Raw genomic sequence first — 19,830 nt, forward strand, 5'->3', positions numbered from 1 at the left:
GCCGAGGAAGCACTCGAAAGGCTGAAGCAGATGCTGACCTCGGCACCAGTCTTGGTCCCACCTCAACCTGCAGAGCCGCTGCTCCTCTACGTCGCGTCGACGACCCAGGTCGTCAGCGCGGCGGTGGTGGTCGAGAGGCAGGAGGAGGGACATGCGCTACCGGTTCAGAGGCCAGTGTATTTTGTCAGCGAGGTGCTTTCGGAGACCAAAGCACGTTATCCCCAAATCCAGAAGCTGATTTATGCCGTAATCCTTGCCCGTCGCAAGCTGCAGCATTACTTCCTTGGCCACCCCATCACGGTGGTCTCGTCTTTTCCTTTAGGTGAAATAATCCAGAGCAAAGAAGCCACGGGAAGAATAGCAAAATGGTCGGTCGAGCTCATGAGTGAGACTCTCACTTATGCGCCTCGCAAGGCCATCAAATCGCAGGCCCTGGTGGACTTCATCGCAGAATGGACAGACACCCAGCTCGCCCCGACCCAGGTCCAGGCGGAACTATGGACGATGTATTTCGATGGGTCACTCATGAAAACTGGAGCCGGAGCCGGCCTGCTGTTCATCTCACCTTTGGGCGTCCACGTGAGGTACGTAATCAGGATTCATTTTGCCGCATCTAACAATGTCGCAGAATACGAGGCCCTCGTCAACGGTCTCAAGATCGCTATCGAGTTAGGGGTCCGACGCCTCGACGTCCGAGGTGACTCCCAACTCGTCATCGACCAAGTGATGAAAACCTCGAACTGCCACGACCCAAAAATGGAAGCATACTGCAAGGAGGTCCGTCGACTCGAGGACAGGTTCCACGGTCTCGAGCTTGTCCATGTCGCTCGACGCTACAACGAGGCAGCCGACGAACTCGCCAAGATCGCATCTACCAGAGGCACAGTGCCGCCTGATGCATTCTCAAAGGATCTTCACGAACCATCCGTCGACCTAGGCACGGGGGCTGGCGCCGACGCCACCACCGCCCAGCCAACCAATGCTGTCGATACGCTCTTGATGGTGGAAGAGATAGAACGACGTCCGGGTCGACCATTCGATTGGCGCACACCGTTCCTCGACTGCCTTATCCGCGGCGAGTTACCAGAAGACAAGACAGAAGCTCGTCGTATCGCTCGACGGGCAAAATCATATGTGATCTATGGCGAAGACAACGAGCTATATCGACGGAGCCCGACGGGGGTCTTACAACGTTGCATCACCGTGGAAGAAGGCCGAAAACTCCTCGATGACCTACACTCGGGGGCTTGCGGTCACCACGCCGCTCCACGGACCCTTGTAGGGAACGCTTTTCGGCAAGGCTTCTATTGGCCAACGGCTGTGGCGGATGCCATCGAGCTCGTACGCTCGTGTCATGGGTGCCAGTTCTACGCCAAGCAGACGCATCTGCCCGCCCACGCTCTTCAGATGATCCCCATCACCTGGCCGTTTGCGGTATGGGGGCTCGATTTGGTAGGACCTCTACAAAAGGCGAAAGGGGGATACACCCACTTGCTGGTGGCCATTGACAAGTTCTCCAAATGGATCGAGGCTCGACCCATCACCAACATCCGCTCCGAGCAGGCCGTCCTCTTCTTCACCGACATCATCCATCGGTTTGGGATCCCCAATGTCATCATCACCGACAACGGCACCCAGTTCACCGGCAGAAAGTTCTTGGATTTTTGCGATCAACATCATATCCGTGTGAACTGGTCTGCAGTAGCCCACCCTCGAACTAACGGCCAGGTCGAGCGTGCCAACGGCATGATTTTGCAAGGACTCAAGCCAAGGATCTACAATCGATTGAAGAAATTCGGCAAAAAATGGGTCGAGGATCTTTCCTCAGTCCTATGGAGCCTTAGGACAACGCCAAGCAGGGCCACAAAATACACCCCGTTCTTCATGGTCTACGGCTCTGAGGCTATCCTCCCCACAGACCTCGAGTATGGGTCACCTCGACTCAAGGCTTACAACGAGCAATCGAACAAAGAAACTCAAGAAAACGCGGTCGACCAACTCGAGGAGGCTCGAGACATGGCCCTCCTCAACTCTGCCAGGTATCAGCAGAGACTCCGACGCTACCACGACAAGCACGTGCGCAAGAGGGACCTCAACGTAGGCGACCTTGTCCTACGACGCCGGCAAAGCAACCAAGGACGCCACAAGTTGACTCCACCTTGGGAAGGCCCATATGTGGTGGCCGAGGTCCTTAAGCCAGGAACGTACAAATTAGCAGACGAAAAGGGGGCAATCTTCACCAACGCATGGAACATCGAACAGCTACGTCGATTCTACCCCTAGAAGTCCTAAACTTACGTTCATACATTTTGTACGAAGACTCTGTAAACGAACGCGTGAATAAATGAAATTTTTCTCGAGCGATTTCTTTTCGCGCTAAAAATAGTTACGAGCCATAGTCTCGACGTTAAAAGGGGATGCCGACCATGACCCATCATAGTCAGCACCCCCTCGGGGGCTACCAGGGGGACGACCTCCCCCCCCAAGCGTCGAAAAAACCAAGAAGTTCCCTTTTCTTACTTAGTAAACCTTGCATGGTTCGAGTAGCTAAGACGCCTCGAGCCCCCCAAAGGCCGAGGGATAACGAGCCGGAGAACTCCCACGCCCCCGGGCTACGGAAACTCTACTCACTCCCTTACCCTTAAAGTAATCGAGTTTGTTTTTTGACGAAAGATCTAGCAAGGGATACAAACGTAGGAACAAAGAGAAATAAAAGGACCTCGAGCGGAAAGACAAATAAGCATTTAACAATCACCAAAAGATACTGTATCACCTAACAGCAGAATCAATAAAGTATCATACAAGGGGCCCCAGGTGCCCTGAGCAGGCTCGCAGGCCTCAATCCGCGGCACGATCCTCACCGCCCTCGCCTCCGCCCGAGCTAGCCTCAGGAGGGAGCACCTCAGGCTCGAAGAGCTTGGCCAACCTTTCCCCAGGAGCCTCCGCGTCGTCGATCAAGGCATGGAGCCTCTCCTCGTTCTCTGCGTCGGTCTTGGAGATGTCGGTGACGAAGCCATGGGACACCACCTCCATGTCGTAGGAGAAGCCCGAGCAGACAACCGCCATCGCCCGCTTCACCCCGATGTGGAGGGCGTCCCGCACCCGATCTCGCAGCGTCGCGCCTATGTAGCACAGCTGGTCAACCAGGGCGTCGCCTCGAGCGTCCTCCCTCGACTCATCCATAGTTTCGACCTCCCAAGAAGTCGAGAGATCGCTTATCGCCGTCCGCACTCGACGGTTCAAAGCAACCTCAGCCTCGAGCTGAGCCTTGACGTTGCGAGCCTCGGCTTGGGCGGCCAGGAGTTCGTCCTTGAGCCCTACAAATGCCAATACAAAGAAGCTTTAGGAAAAACTCAAGCACACCTCGAAAAGGAAATTCGACAAAGGGAACATACCTTTGATGCTCTCCTCTAAGGCCGTGTTCTCGCCAACCAGCCTGGTGTTGGCACGCTCGATCTCTCTGTTGGAGCGCGCCAGCTCAGTATTGGCGACGCGGAGATCTTCGATCACCCTGCCAGCCTGAGCAACGGCTCCACTCTTCTCCAGCAATTCTCCCTTCAGACGCTCGACGTCGTCAGAGAGACTGCGGGATCGAGCTCGCTCCGCCTCGAGGTCTTCGAGGGCCTTTTTCTTTATGTCCTCGGCGGCACCTCTGGCGACCTCACTGTCCACGTACGCCACCTTCATCTTCTGGAAGGTATCGCGGAGGGAGTCCAGGTCGGTTTGGAGAAGGCCCTTCTCCTTGTCCAGGTCCGCAATGACGCCTTTGTAGGACAGGGCCTCCTCCCGGGCTCTGGACGCGGCCTCCTCGACCGTAAGAGCCCGCTCCCGTAGCTGCGTCGCCTCCTCCTCCGCCCTCTTCGAGACCTCTCGGGCCTCGGCCAAAGCAGCCTCCCTCACCTTCTTCTCCTCCTCGAGTGCTATGAGATCTTTGTAAGCTTTAAGCAGCTTTTCCTGCGACTCGAGGAGTTGATCTTTGAGGAGGGGAAGCTGCTCCCATCCGCCCCTCGTGGCGTGAATGAAGCTGGACTTGATGCGAGAGGTCTCTTTCATATCCTGCGAATCAGGGGACGGATGGATCAGAATACAGAAACCAGAAAGCACCATAAAGATTGAAGTTTGAGAAACACTCACAAAGTAAGCTGGCCCGAGCCCGTTGTTGATGACGTCCGATAGGAGCCCCACCACGTGTTTCATCCAAAGGCGGAGCTCCTCGACATGCTCCCACTTCTCGACCTCCTTCTTGTCGTCGAGGAAAATATTGGGCTCGGACGGGTCGCTGGAAGCTCGGATACGAATCCGATCGGGACACCAGTTCTCCATCTCCCGATCGGCCCGCACCTTGACGCCGCGAAGAAAGTTCTCGACGGTCTCGAGGGAACCCCCGTGGTGCAAGAACAGGTCGGCGAGGCAAGGGAACCGCCCGTCGTCGTCCACCGTCTTCCACGTACCGTCCTTGCTCCCAGACGACCCGATTTCGTCCTCCTCAGAGGGAAAGCGGTCCTCCCATGCTCGACGCTCCCGGAGGAACCCTGGGGCGATCCCGTCCATCCCGTAGATCGTCCTCTTGATCTCGGATTCGGGGTCGGTGGGGGTGCGCATCATGCAGGCGAGCGCCACCACTCCGTCCGCTCGCCCCGACTCTGCCCGGATCGCAGCAGGCGCCCCCGGGAGGAGCCATGCTGGGGTGGGAGGTCCGTACACCGGCAAATCTCCCTCTTGATCGCCGGGCTCTTGCGACGCCAGTGGCGCCGGTTCGGCCAAACCTTGAGGCGGGGGCTCGAGTGGCTCGTCCTCTTGGCCCCCCATCTGCTGTTGCTGCCCCAGCTGCTGCTGCTGCTCCTCATGCTGATGCTGCAGCTGCTCCTCCGGCTGGGGTCGCTGCTGCTGCTGCTCCAGTGACGGCTGCGTCGCCTCGCGCTCCCGCTCCTCCTCCTCCTCCATCTTCCTTTGCTCCTCGAGAGCTCGAAGGCCAGCAGGCCAGGGAGTCCGTCCCGCGACGTTGGGGGTCGACGCTTCCTCCTCCATGGGGCGGGCACCCCCAGACGCTCTGTCACCATCAGACGTGTCGCTGATGGTGATGGGTTCCCCCTCGACCCCCAATCTAGGGGGCTCGGGGGCTACCTCTGATGTTCGCGTCTCGGACGCCTCACCACCAGTCGGTAGCGACGGTGTTGGCGCTGGACGAGACGAAGCCCTCTCGACGCCGGCTGGAGGTTGGGAGCTGGAGGAGCCTACGAAACAAAGGGTAAGGGTCGGACGTTATGATAACTGACACGAGAACATCGCAACGACCAGAAATAAGTTGCGAACCTGGCTCCTTGAGGGCGGCACCCGTCTTGAGCCTCTTAGCCATGGATGGCTGGGCCTGCTCAAGGGTCCGTTTTAGCCTGAGAAAAGGTAGGCATATGAGGAAAGGTGGAAGAATGGGAAGACAAAAAACCGCAGCATCAAAAAGGGCTTACCCCACGGGGAGAACGGCTCGCCTTCCGCTACCCCGACCGGTGGGCCTCGAGCTACCCCGCGTCAGGGCTCCAGGCCCCTCGAGGGCGGGCGCTGGCCTAGACGCGTCGGTCCCCGCCTGGCGGGCGCCGGGACTGGAGCTCCTACGGCCGGCGTCTCCTTTCTCAGAGGCCGCGGCACGACCACGAGTTAGCGGCCCCGACGCCTGGGGCCTAGCCAGACCGCTCTCCCTGGGCACCGGGAGAGGGCGCGGTGCGTCTTGTCCCGCCTTAGGCGCGGGAGGGGTGTCGGCTCGGGGACGACGAGATCCGCTCGGACCCCCCTCTGGCGCCTCTGTCCGGGGGGCGTCGGCGTCGCCTCGAGGCGGGCCCTCGAGAATCCGATCGAGGCGCGACGCCATCCCCTCGGAGTCGTCGCTGCCCTCGTCGTCATCGTCATCATCATCGGGGGATTCTTCTTCAGGCTCCCCCCTCTGCCTGGATTTGGCTCGACGCGCCTCTAATGCTTGGCGGTCGAGGTTCTTTTTCTTCTCCTCTTTCTTCGCGGAGTCCTTGGTAGACTTCAGCTTTTCGGCGGATTGGCGCCGTTTGTCGCGATCGACCTCGTCCTCCTTTACCGGAGGCCTCGAGGACCGGACATCAATCCGACCCTGCCAAAACTAAGGTAGACTTAGAAAAAAGAGAGGGGAGAATGGAAACCCAGAATCGGGGATGCACGTAAGAAGAAAACGTACCAGATCGATCGAGCCTGCGTCGGGTCTCATGGGGAAGCCGTTGACATGCTCCGGCTGAAAATCACCGGCAATTGCGGCCCTGACTCGGGCCGCGACTTCGTCGTCTGCCGGGGGCTCGTTGGACATCCGACATGCCTCGAGGTCCCGAGATGAGACGCCAGGGCCCATCTCGTCCATCCTCAACGGTCGTGACATCAGAGGGAGAACTCTCCGATGATGGACGGCCGAGAGGACGAGGGCGGCGGTCAAACCTTCCTGGCGAAGCTTCTTCAGGGCGTCAAGGAGAGGGTCGAGCCGAGACTGATGAGCTTGGACGACGCCGTACGTCCAGTCCGCTGGACGCTCCAAGATCAGACGGCCCGAGTAGGAGGGCAGGAGGTTGTCGTCGTTCCGCAGGTAGAACCATTGGGAGTCCCAGCCGGCGTGGTTGGTCGACAACCCTACCGGGATGTACTCCCGCGGCCGGTCCGTCTTCCCCGTCTTCTGCACCAGGTTGAGGCATCCCGCCCGCACGGGCTTCCTTACGCCCGTGGTTCCGGTGGGAGCGTGGAAAAGCTCGGCCCTGTAGAGGTGGAGCCACAACTCCCAGTGCGGCATCATCCCCAGGTAGCCTTCACACACGGCGGCGAAGACCGCCGCTACGGTGATGGCGTTCGGAGAGAAGTGCTGGAGCTCCACCCCATAATGGAAGCAGAGGGCCCGCATGAAGCGGCTTGGGGGCGCGCCCAGACCGTGGCGGTGGAACTTGGCGAACGACACCACGTAGCCCTCGGGCGGCTGAGGCGCCCTATGACTCGCCGGCGGCGCGATCCACTCTGGCGACGACAGCGAGGTGCGGCGGCGCAGCAGTCCCTCCTTCTCAAGCTCTAACAGCCGGCGCTCCGTCATCGACGACGGGCGCCAGTCGTCGGCGGCGACTAGTCTTACAGGCATCTTGGCTGGAGGGATGGTGGATTCGCTACAGCTCGAGGGGGCGTGTGCGCGTGAGATGGCGAGAAAGCAAAGGCAGCAAAGGAATCAGAGTGAGAAGGCAGAAGGGAGAGGAACGGCGGTGAAGCGACGACGTATTTATAGGCAGCTGTCCACCAACGGACAGATCCGAGAAGTAAGGTAACTCCCCCGATAAATGCGCCGCCTGACAGTTCTCTCTCTCTCCTCACAGGCCGGACTCTCCGAATTCCCCGCCGATACGGTGTCGTAACGTCATCCGCCTAAAAAGGCGCGCCCAACGGGCAGAAAGGCGAACCGCCGCGGCCGCTAACTTCCCTCGTAAGCTAAGGGACGTAACCACAAAAGTCTCGAGAGGTCGATGGCTGGCCCGTCGAAAGGGTTCGACAGCCGATCTCGAGCACCAAGAGTCAGGGATCCCCAGCGAGTGGTCGAAAATCGAGGCCCGCCTCGAAGACTCGCTGGCGATGTCCAAGGTAGGGTTGAGACAGTCGAGAGGAATCCCTCCGAAGGGAGGCATCGAGCCGCTGGACTCTATCGAACGAGACCGGTATCCCCGACCACGTCGACCCTGCTTTATGAGGACGCCTCCGGGCTACAGCTGACCCCCTCGAAAGGGGCACAGGTTCTCACTTGGACTACCCGCTAGGAACTCAAACTGGGGTGGAAGACGCTCGCTCTATCGAGAGTACGTCGAAACCTCCGAGCAAGGCAAAGCCGGACAGAACCTTCCACCACGGGTGTTGACAGCGTTTCTGCACATTTGGCAAAGTAAGCCCCCGAAGGAGTTAAATACTCCCTCGAGGGCTCGGGGGCTAACCCCGCGGGGTCGCTCGCGCGCCCCCGTGGAAGCTCGACCATAAAAAACGAAAGTCTTCACTCGAGCGCCAGCGCTCGACTGAAGACTCGGGGGCTACTGTCGAGGGTACCAATAAGGGGTACCCTCACCAATGCGTATAACGAAACCAACCGTACACACGGGCGGCCGTCGACGGCCGCAGCCTCGAAGACGGAAATACCGTCGAGCGAATCGGCCAGGGCTCGAGCAGCAACCGCCGTCGAATACGGAAGTGGGCTCGAGCGAACCGAGGGGCGTCGAGCGCAAGGACACTGTCCGCCGCCTGACGCGCGCATGCGGGTCGGAGCATTAAATGCACCTGATGCTTCCCCACCTAACGCACAGGTCACGGGAGGCGTGATAGGGAACAGGCTTCCGTCCCATCAATCTTTTTGCAGCCTTCCCGCCGAACGACTCAGGGGATGACAGGGCGCGGGAAATAGGGATGAGACGTCTAATCGGGACCCCCTCGAGGCCTCCAAGGTCAGCGCTCCAAATATCAGCACATTACACGGCGTCCGACCCTCGACCGAACGGGGTCCCTTCCTAGGGGCAAGTTGGGCGTCGACTGACAACACCACGGCTACCTCGCCGGATCCGCCGCCATACCGTATCGGCGTGCGACCTCAGAACCAGCGCGAGGCGGCGGGCAGGACCGAACGCAGGAGCACGCGTAATCATCACCGGGCTATCAAGATGGGACGGCTCGAGGCCATGCCGTACGGAAGCCTCGAGTAGGTCAGCGCTCCATGCGGCTATCGACCCCTACTCTAGCGACTACGCATGTACCCTGGGTCTCTCCTTGGAGCTATAAAAGGAGAGACTCAGGAATAGAACGGGGGGGAGAACAACACCAGACCATACTCATACGTAGTAGAGCTCCACACATCATATCACGCTTGTATTCGCCCCTGTACAAGCACTTAGGTGCGAGATAATACAAACTCTCTCCCCCCGCTGGACGTAGGGCCTTCTCTTGCCCGAACCAGGATAAATCTCTGTGTCTTCTTGCATCACCATCCGGAAAGGGGAGCACGCATACAAATCTACTCGTTGGTGTGACCCCCCGGGGGAAAAACACCGACAAGGAGATAGCGGCTTTCGTCGCTCGCTGTGACAATTGTTGTCGCGTGAAGGCTGTTCCCATGAAAGCTGGTTTGCTTCAACCCTTGCCAATTCCTGGTTGGAAATGGGAAGAAGTCAGCATGGATTTCATTAGTGGACTCCCAACTTCTGTTAAAGGTTATGACTCCATCTGGGTTGTTGTGGATCGTTTGACCAAGGTTGCTCGATTTATTCCAGTCCGAACTGATTATCGTCCTCATCAGTATGCGGAGTTGTATTTCGAGCACATCGTTCGTCAGTATGGTGTGCCTCGAACAATCATATCTGATCGTGGACCACAGTTCACTGCTCGTTTTTGGGAATGTCTTCATGAGCAGATTGGTACTCACTTGGTCCGCAGCTCTGCTTATCATCCTCAAACGGCAGGTCAAACTGAACGAGTTAACCAGATCCTTGAAGATATGTTGAGGGCATGTGCTCTCTCATCAAAAGGTTCTTGGGTTAAGTGGTTGCCATTAGCTGAGTTCTCCTACAACAACAGTTATCAGGAGAGTATCAAAATGGCTCCATTTGAAGCCTTGTACGGTCGAAAGTGTCGAACCCCGTTGAATTGGGTAGAAGCTGGGGAGCGAAGATACTACGGCATCGATTTCGTGAACGAAGCGGAGCAGAAAGTCCGTGTTATCCAGCAACACTTGGAAGCTGCTCAAGCTCGTCAGAAAAGTTATGCCGACAAGAGAAGGAAGCCGATTGAGTATTCGGTTGGTGACCATGTGTACATCAAGGTGTCTCCGATGAAGGGTGTACAAACGTTCGGAGTCAAGCGAAAGCTTGCGCCTCGCTATGTGGGACCTTATCGGATTCTCGAAAAGAAAGGGAATGTGGCATACAAAGTTCAACTCCCAGTTGCGCTTCGAGCTATCTTCCCTGTTTTCCACGTATCACAATTGAAGAAGTGCCTTCGTGTACCGGAGGAACGAGTGGAAATTCGAGATATCAAGTTGAAGTCAGACTTGGTGTATGAGGAGAAACCCGTAGCGATTCTTGATCGCAAGGAACGGGAAACGCGTAATCGTGTGGTTAAACTCTACAAGGTGTTGTGGAGCAACCACGGGGAAGAAGATGCCACTTGGGAGACGGAGGATTATTTAAAAGAAGTTTACAAAACCTTCTTCGAAAATCAGTAAGCTTTCAAATCTCGGGACGAGATTTTTGTAAGGGGGGAGGGCTGTAACACCCCAGTGTTATGGTTGCATCAAACATGTGCATAGCATGAGCATCATCTTTTATTCAAAGCATCCATGATCATCATCTATCTTGAGACATGTCATCCTTTGCAAAAATGTGTTTTAAATGGCTTAAATAGGCTTCCTATGCTTATGTTTGAGTGAACAATGCTTATGTTTGTGCTTAATGCCTTGGTTAATAGCTTATCTATGCTTAACTCAATCTTGGGAACAATGTTCATGTTGATCACTTCTCCAAAATAATCACTTAAGTCATACTTATTCAAATGGACCCTAGAAACCTCTTTTGCTTAGGCTTTTAAAAAGTGTTTCATAAAATGTTTGCATGTCAAAACTTCCTACAGCAAAGTTGTAGCAAATTTTATAAGGAACAAAAGTTGTTTTATGGCCATCTCATGAAAATGATCACAAATAGCTCAAAAGTGGCCCACAAGGCAGATTTGGGGCTGTTTTCCACACTTAGAAAATTTTCTAAGTCCCCGGGTGGTTTGCAGTTTGCGTGATCGATTTTGGAAACTCTATATCTTTAAATCCAGGCCGATCTAGTCTTTGCTCTAGTTGACAAAGTTGTAGATCTCGCCTAGTACTCCAAGTTTGTCAACTACGCCATCTCCTAATTCGCTCTGGTTTGGGAGATAATCATCGGTGAAGTCACTCTGTCAGTCGGCCATTGCTGTCTCTGAATCGACTTGGACCTCGTCGACGTGGCCGACCGCCGGCAGCGCTCCGTCGCCATTTGGCGCCCGTACGCCGTTCCTGGCCCTGCCTGTCAGCCCTCGTCGCGTGTATGACCTCCACGGCGTCGCCCCGAGCGAGTGGACGCGTCCACTTCGCTCTGCCTCGCCCTCTCTCGCCTGAACTCGCCCGCAGCGAGCTCTCCGCCGCGAGCTCACTCCGGCGAGCTCGTGTGCGCTCCTCTCTGCGTCTCCGTCCACCAAACTCCACCCAAAGCTCCGCCGTGAGCCGCTCTCCAAGCTCCACCCTCTAACTCGCCGAGAAACCCACCGGTGAGCCGACATTTCTTTCTTCCCCCAAATCGGTCCGCCGTGACCCTCTTCTCCGGCGAACTCAATGCCGAGCGTTGTGAGGCTTCTCATCGTCCTTGGTTAGGTCCTAGAGGTAGCTTAGGTCCTCAGCGAGCTTTTGCGCCACCTGGTGGACGCTCTACCGGGTTCTCCGTCGCCGGACACGGTGCGCAGCGCCGCCGTGCTTCCGCCGGAGTTGGACGCTCTCGTGGCCAGCGTGCTCCGCAAGGATCCAGGCCAAGCCGCGTACCTAGGAAGCTTCGCCCTAGTCTGCTGGTGCTGTAGAAGGCCTTAGGTCACGCTCTACCGGCCTGAGGGCTCCGGCGTAACGCCGAGCACCTCCGCCGAGCCGCCATTGCCGACGGTGAGCCCCTTCCGGTGGCTCCGCCGTGGCAAAAGTGGGGTCAATCGAGTCGTTAGGGTTTGGGGATCACGTTGATGCCCTGGGTTTGGCCGGAGACCTCGCCGTCGCGGAGAAATCGCCGGCGAAAGTCGCCTCGGCCGTGAGGAAGAAGAGTCTGACGGGTGGGACCCACTGTCAGCGACTCTCTCTTTCCCTCCTTTTCTTTTATTCAAAATCCTGATTTTTGGCTTTCTTGCAAAAATCATATCTCCTGTTTCTGAGATCCAAAAATTGTGAAACAAATTTTGTGTTGTTTCTTGAGATGGCTAGTATTTAATAAAAATATAAAATGAATCATGTTTTCTGAGAAATTATTTATTAAGAATTTAATCTTGTTATTTATGGATAAATGCATATCTCTGGTTTTACTGATTTGTTTGCTCTGAAAATTTTATGGTGGCCTTTGCATGGCATTAGAGTGCTCTGATAATTATTTCATGATTTTTGGAGCACTGCAGTGTGATATGTAATTTGTGTTTGAAATATGGCTTGTTTCTTTAATTAAATCACATAAAATAATTGATGCTTAGGCTGGTGCTCTATTTTGGTGGTAAACTTGTTTATGATATTCCTAAGGTATAAATAATCTGAAATCTGTTGTTTGACACTATATAAGTCATGTCCATGAATTTATGAAATAAATGCCTTGATACATGTTAAATGCATATCTTTAATTTGGCATGTGCATTGGTCCTGAAATTTTTATGGTGGTAATCTGATGTTATACTTGTGCCTCTGTAATTTTTGTAGATTTTTCTGAGCACTTTAACTAATATCTTGTAAATATGCCTTATCTAAAAATTAATTAATAAATGCCTTGTTAAGTAATTGTTTTGGGGTTTTCAACTGATGATCTGGTGACCTTGTAATATGTTTGTGCTCATGAGTCATATGGTTGGCATAGTTTGTGTTTTGATCATGTCATTAAATAATTAACTATAGGGTTGAATGCTGTTCTGGACAGCAAGTGAGTAATTTAACTTTGCTTAATGATAACTTGACTTTCTGTGAAACTTGTATAAAACAAAGTTGTTCTAAACTTGTTGAACTAACTGTGGTTCAAATTTGAGGTTAATTGGCCAAGTAGTTTAGAAGTTATAGCTGTTTCAAGTTGGGTTCCAGAAATAGGGGTTCTCTGTTTTTCTGGGACAGAACCTGGAACTTTGTTAAAATGATTAGTTTAATGTTTGAATCTTGCTGTCATGTTTAAAGATGAGTTGTAGACAATTTCCTAAGCTTTCCAGAATGTCCTTACTCATGTTTGTTGAACCTGTCTATCTATAATTATGATTTATTTACTGAGCATACTTGTTTTATGTTGTTTGCTGCTTTAGTGCCATGATAGGTTTTGGGTTATGTTAACTTGTTTATTCGTGTGAGTTAGTATAACTCTTACTCCGTAAATGAGTGCCCAGTGAGTTGCTTGTGTTATTAAGCATTCATCTGTAGCATGTGCACCTTCTCATTCATCGAGCATGCAATAGGTGCACCGGACGTGGCAATTTCCTTCGAGCTCCAAGCGAACCCCGGAGGCCAGGAAGGCAGCCAGGAGGTGGAGGTCCAGCAAGCCGGACTCGAGGAGCCCGAAGAAGAAGTTGAGTGCCCGAATCACGAGCCGGCATCGTTCGTGAAAGGCAAGCCCCGGAGCATTCTAAGCCTCCTCTATTTTCGAAAGTTTACTTAATACGTTATATCTATTGATGCATTACGTATAGGAGTTGTGATGAAAATGTTGCTGCATTCTACCCTATCCTTGTCCAGATAACTTACCCTCCCTGTTGTAGAGTTAGGTCCGAGTAGCAGCTTAGTTATGCTGTAACCGGTAGAAGTCGGGTGATGTTCTGTCATCCGCGCGATATAGGGTTGAGTCGGGTCGCGATGGTCTATATGTGCTATCGTGGATGGAACCTGGTTAAATTGATTTAAGCCGGGCGGAGTTTTGCAAGTGTGTAGTAACTCCGTCTGTGGCAGCTAAGGACCGATCGTTGTACGTCCTCTTGTCATGTTGAACGCATGCCTGACACTTAGTTGGCCGGATAACTCGTTCCGACCGCGAAGCCGAGTAGTATGACTCAGGCCGGAAGACCGGCAAGTATAAAGTGCGCACTACCGGAGGAAGTGCGGTGTGCGGGGGACCATTGGCGTAAGCCCAAAGGCAGGTGAGTTAAAATTCCTGACCTCCCTGGCAGAGTGGTAGCCCTGGGAGTGCGGCGCTGATCGGAGCCGCGATTCCTGAGTTGTACCAAAGGTGACCCGTTGGCTCTCCGGCAGGGGATGCTTGGGTGAGTGCTAGGAATAAACCTCCAGCTGGATAGGAATTCGATTCGAATCGCCGTCTCTCCCGGTTAGTGAGAACTTGACAGAGCAGCGGCAAACGTAGCATTCACTAATAAACTTGGTTCATGATAATGATGATAGCAAGAAGAGCCCATGATGAAATTGATATGGTTATTATTGGTTGGAATAATCAAGTGATGTGTTGTAGTACAGGTGCTAATCTAGTGGTAGGCTGATAATGAATAAATCTGATGCTCTTAAAATGACTCAGTGGTAAGTTAAGCTTTTGGCAAAAGAGTGAGTCAACCAGCTCCACTTAAAATTCAGCCTTGCATGATCCTTGATGTCTTTTATGTTTTACTAGACGGGTAAGTCTAGCTGAGTACATCCTCGTACTCAGGGTTTATTCCCACCTGTTGCAGATGATATCTTCTATGACGGTTTCTGCAAGACCTGTCTCCATCCCGCTGGGGATGAGGACTAACCGTTGGGCCCGGTTCTCTAATCTTCTCGTCTATGATGCTTTTGAGAGGATGACCTAGACTCTGGCAGTAACAAACTTGTGAACTGAACTTTGAACAAGTGTGTACTTATTTTGCTTCCGCTACTTCGAAAAAGTGTTGTAATAACTTAATACTCCGATGTGGTGCCGCTTCGACGGCAATGAATGACTATGTAACATCCGTTGTATTTATGTTGAACTATTACGATCTTGGTTTGTTGCGAGTTGGTTTGAAGTCCTCCGTGATTTCAATTGACTACCGGGATTATATGGGCTCAAGTTTAGAAACTTGATTGTTTGACGATCGTTTCTGCACTTGAACTCTTATAATTTGGTCGGTTCTGTGACAGGAGGCGAAGGGAAAGACACCTTCATCAAAGACAACATCGCGAGAAATATATATGCGCCCTTCAGATGGATCTAAGCACTTAAAGCCTTTGTGCACATGACTGTAGCCTAGGAAGACACAACGTTTAGATCGAAACTGCAATTTTCGAGAGTTATAAGGCCGCATATTGGGCCAAACTGCACATCCAAAAGTGCGCAAGAATGTGTAGTCCGGTGCATGGCCATAGAGGCGTTCGTAAGGAGATTTGTTGTCAATCACTTTGGAGGGAAGACGATTGATAATGAATACAGCAGTTAGGAAGGCTTCATCCCAATATTTTAGAGGAATAGATGCATGAGCAAGCAAGGATAGCCCCATATCGACTATGTGACGATGTTTACGCTCAGCTGAGCCATTTTGTTGGTGTGCATGAGGACAAGAGACTTGGTGTGCTATGCCTATGCGCTTAAAGAAAGTGTTCAAGGATTGGTATTCACCCCCCCAGTCAGATTGCACAGTCCCAATTTTACAATTGAATTGCCTTTCAGCGAGACATTGAAAATCTTTAAAGCATTGAAACACTTCAGATTTATGTCGCAGAAGATAAATCCACACAAATTTACTGAAATCATCAATGAAGCTTACATAGTAAGCATGTCTACCAAACGAGCTTGGGGCAGGCCCCCACACATATGAGAAAACAAGTTCCATAGGTCTTTTGGACACACTACTCGACCTAGGATAGGGTAGCTGGTGATGTTTGCCTAATTGACATGCATCACATACATCATTATTTGAATCTTTAATAAAGGGAAGACTATGGCGACTAAGAATCTGCTAGACTACGGGAGTGGAAGCATGACCAAGTCGATGATGCCACAATGACCGAGTCGGCTTGGAAACACCGAAGCACTGCTTATTTGGTGGAGACTTGAATGGATAGAGCCCCCTTTCACATTTGCCTTTGTGAAGGACTTTCTTCGTCTGCTGATCCTTAATTACAAAATGATGAGGATGAAATTCAAGGAAAGCGTTATTGTCACGAGCAAGGCGATTAACAGAGACAAGGTTTTTGCTAGCAGTAGGAACATGAAGAATATTATTAAGATGCAAATTACTAGATGGGGAATGTAAAATGCTATGACCAATATGTTCTATCCTCATACCTGTTCCATTTGCTGCATGCACCTGGTCGCCACCCATGTACCGATCACGGATGGTGAGTTTATCAAGATCGCTTGAGATGTGATCAGTAGCTCCCGAATCCATGTACCAGTTTGAATCTGCTCCATACGAAGCCATGGCAGTCGATGCACTTTTCTGTGGAGGAGTGAAGGTGCGATCGAACCTTTTGAAGCAATTGATGACCGCATGGCCTTCTTTCGCACACAACTGACAGACCACGCCCGGCTGGAAGGGAGCGCGCTGCTGTCCGCTGGGGCCACGCCCACCATTGCCTCGTCCCGAGTTGCCGCGTCCGCCGCCACGATTGCGGCCACCACCACCACGGTATTGTCCTTGCTGACCGCGGTCACGGTTCCCCTTAGATGCAGCATTGGCCGAGGACTGAACTTCTCCATCGCGCAGATTGATGCGTTGTTCATGGCTAATCAGCTGAGTGAACAGATCAGTAGGCGTGATCGGCTCAACCCGCGTTGCCACTGCGGTGACCACTGGATCAAAAGGCTCGTCTAGCCCAGTAAGGATGTAGGACACAAGTTCCTCATCCTCTATCTTCTTGCCTGCTGACGCCATCTCATCAGCTAGGGCTTTCATCTTGGAGTAATACTCCGAGACGGTGGAGGATCCCTTCTTGGCCGTCGCCAGCGCCATCCGAGTGGCGATGACTCGCGCCCTAGATTGGGCGACAAACATGGCTTCAATGGCGGCCCAAGCAGCCGATGCCGTGACCTTGGTATTCACATGACCAAGTATCTCCTTGGAAAGAGAGGTCAGCAGATAGCTTAGAACCTGCTGATCCTTGGCCACCCAGACGTCGTACTCCGGATTGGAGACAGGTGGTTCCTTGTCATCCTTGGCGGGAAGAAATTCCGATGGGGGTTTAGCCGAAGGTTTGATGAAACTCGCGGCCTGAGCCCCCTTGATCACCGAGATCACTTGCGCTTGCCAGGATTGATAATTGCTCCTGTAAAGCTTTTCAGTAACTGGAATGAAAGCAAGTCCTAGGGAGGTTGCAGCGAATTGCGTGGAAGAAGAAGCCATGAATAAGATCCGTAAGGAATTAGGCTCTAGATACCATGAAAGAAATAGAGGGAACGAGGGTGAGGTCCTTGACCCCCTCGGTTTCATGTTATATAGGCTGGGGAAAAGCCCCCCAGCGGTGGCTCTTTACAGGTTGTTGAGATACAACAGAATTGGCTAAAATCTAGAGATCTAGATAACATATTACAACATATTACAACCTCTATCAGCTAAGCACCACGCCCAGCTAACCTTATCATCTAGCTAACCTTATCATCTAATAGATGGATCTGCCGTAGTTGGGTGGATCGTCAACTACAGCTTGGGAGCATTAGCGGCGGGCCGGTGGGGTGGACGTCGGGACGTGTCCGCCACGCCGCGCCAGAGCTCTATCTATATCTGATCGATAAGATCCAGCAGCGGTGGCAGCGGTGAGGATGCCTCTGCTCTCGTCGGCTTGTTGCTGCTTCCAAACATAAAATGAGGCCTTATTTAGTTCTGAAAAACTTTTAGTTTGAGGTATTGTAGCAATTTCGTTTTTTATTTAACAATTATTATTTAATCATAGATTAATTAGGCTCAAAAAATCATCTTGCGATTTATAGACAAATTGTGTAATTAGTTTTTGTTTTCGATTATATTTAATGCTCTATGTATGTGCCAAGATTCAATGTGATGAGAAATCTTCAAAAAAAATTAGTTTTTGTGGTGAACTAAATAAGACCTGAGTACTAAATGAGAGATGATAACCACGTGGCTCTGTTTGTTTCTTCTCCTTGCAGCATTGGATCCATAGATGATACTCCATCAGTTTGTCAAATTAACCATATTTATACTTTTAATATTGTTTGTTATACTAAATAAATACCAAATTCAACCAAACAAGCTAACCAGCTGGCTCGAGCCAACAAATAAGTCGAGTAGAGCCGGACTTTTAACTTGTTAGGATAAAGAGCCGATCCAAACCGAGCCAGATTGTATAACTTAGATTTTCTACGAAAGGGCCTGCATAGTGGTTAGAGTACCTGAGTAGCATCCAGCAGACCTAGGTTCGACTTTCTATGGGAGTGAATTTAAACAGGTCTGCACTAACAAATTTAAAAAATAGCCTGGAATTTTCCTACTGACTTCGGTCAAAAAAAGAACCTAGATTTTCGAGTTTGTACACTATAAAAGCTAGCTATAAGTTGTGCATATCTATGATCCGTTTGGATTCGAAGATTATTGGCCTCTTTGGTCGCAAGCCAATTCTTGCCCACCCAAAATATGGGCAAGTTCAAAAGATTTGACATGCAATTGATTTGGTACCAAGAGTTAGGTAACACCTTGCAAAAAATTAGCAAGATGATTTTTATCTCTTATTGGCAGCAAACAAAGTGCCAACCATAGTTGTCTTACCATATATTAGCTTACTCTAGATTCTAATATTGTTGTACCCATCTTTAGTTAGCCCTACAATTAGCATGATAAATATTAGTCTTCAACCAAGCAGGCTCTATAGGAGCTGGCTTCTAGAATATAAGTAGGGATGAAAATAGTTTATAGCTTTTAGTTAGCTTCTAGAATCCATAGACACCCCTCCCCAAGATTCCATAATTTGGTAAGAGGAGGGAACTGAGTGTCGAGGGTACCAATAAGGGGTACCCTCACCAATGCGTATAACGAAACCAACCGTACACACGGGCGGCCGTCGACGGCCGCAGCCTCGAAGACGGAAATACCGTCGAGCGAATCGGCCAGGGCTCGAGCAGCAACCGCCGTCGAATACGGAAGTGGGCTCGAGCGAACCGAGGGGCGTCGAGCGCAAGGACACTGTCCGCCGCCTGACGCGCGCATGCGGGTCGGAGCATTAAATGCACCTGATGCTTCCCCACCTAACGCACAGGTCACGGGAGGCGTGATAGGGAACAGGCTTCCGTCCCATCAATCTTTTTGCAGCCTTCCCGCCGAACGACTCAGGGGATGACAGGGCGCGGGAAATAGGGATGAGACGTCTAATCGGGACCCCCTCGAGGCCTCCAAGGTCAGCGCTCCAAATATCAGCACATTACACGGCGTCCGACCCTCGACCGAATAGGGTCCCTTCCTAGGGGCAAGTTGGGCGTCGACTGACAACACCACAGCTACCTCGCCGGATCCGCCGCCATACCGTATCGGCGTGCGACCTCAGAACCAGCGCGAGGCGGCGGGCAGGACCGAACGCAGGAGCACGCGTAATCATCACCGGGCTATCAAGATGGGACGGCTCGAGGCCATGCCGTACGGAAGCCTCGAGTAGGTCAGCGCTCCATGCGGCTATCGACCCCTACTCTAGCGACTACGCATGTACCCTGGGTCTCTCCTTGGAGCTATAAAAGGAGAGACTCAGGAATAGAACGGGGGAGAACAACACCAGACCATACTCATACGTAGTAGAGCTCCACACATCATATCACGCTTGTATTCGCCCCTGTACAAGCACTTAGGTGCGAGATAATACAAACTCTCTCCCCCCGCTGGACGTAGGGCCTTCTCTTGCCCGAACCAGGATAAATCTCTGTGTCTTCTTGCATCACCATCCGGAAAGGGGAGCACGCATACAAATCTACTCGTTGGTGTGACCCCCCGGGGGAAAGACACCGACAGTTGGCGCGCCAGGTAGGGGTCCTGCGTGTTTTTCATCGATTTCCCACTACTTTCCGGATGGCAACTCCTGCCTCGCCGCTTCCGCGCTCCACGGTGATTTGGTTTGGGAGTCTCGAGTTCATGTCTACGGGCTCCGGCTACGACATGATCTTGCTCTCAGTCAAAGGACCAGGA

This window comes from Sorghum bicolor, chromosome 1, assembly GCF_000003195.3.
Source record: "Sorghum bicolor cultivar BTx623 chromosome 1, Sorghum_bicolor_NCBIv3, whole genome shotgun sequence".
Classification (NCBI taxonomy): Eukaryota; Viridiplantae; Streptophyta; class Magnoliopsida; order Poales; family Poaceae; genus Sorghum; species Sorghum bicolor.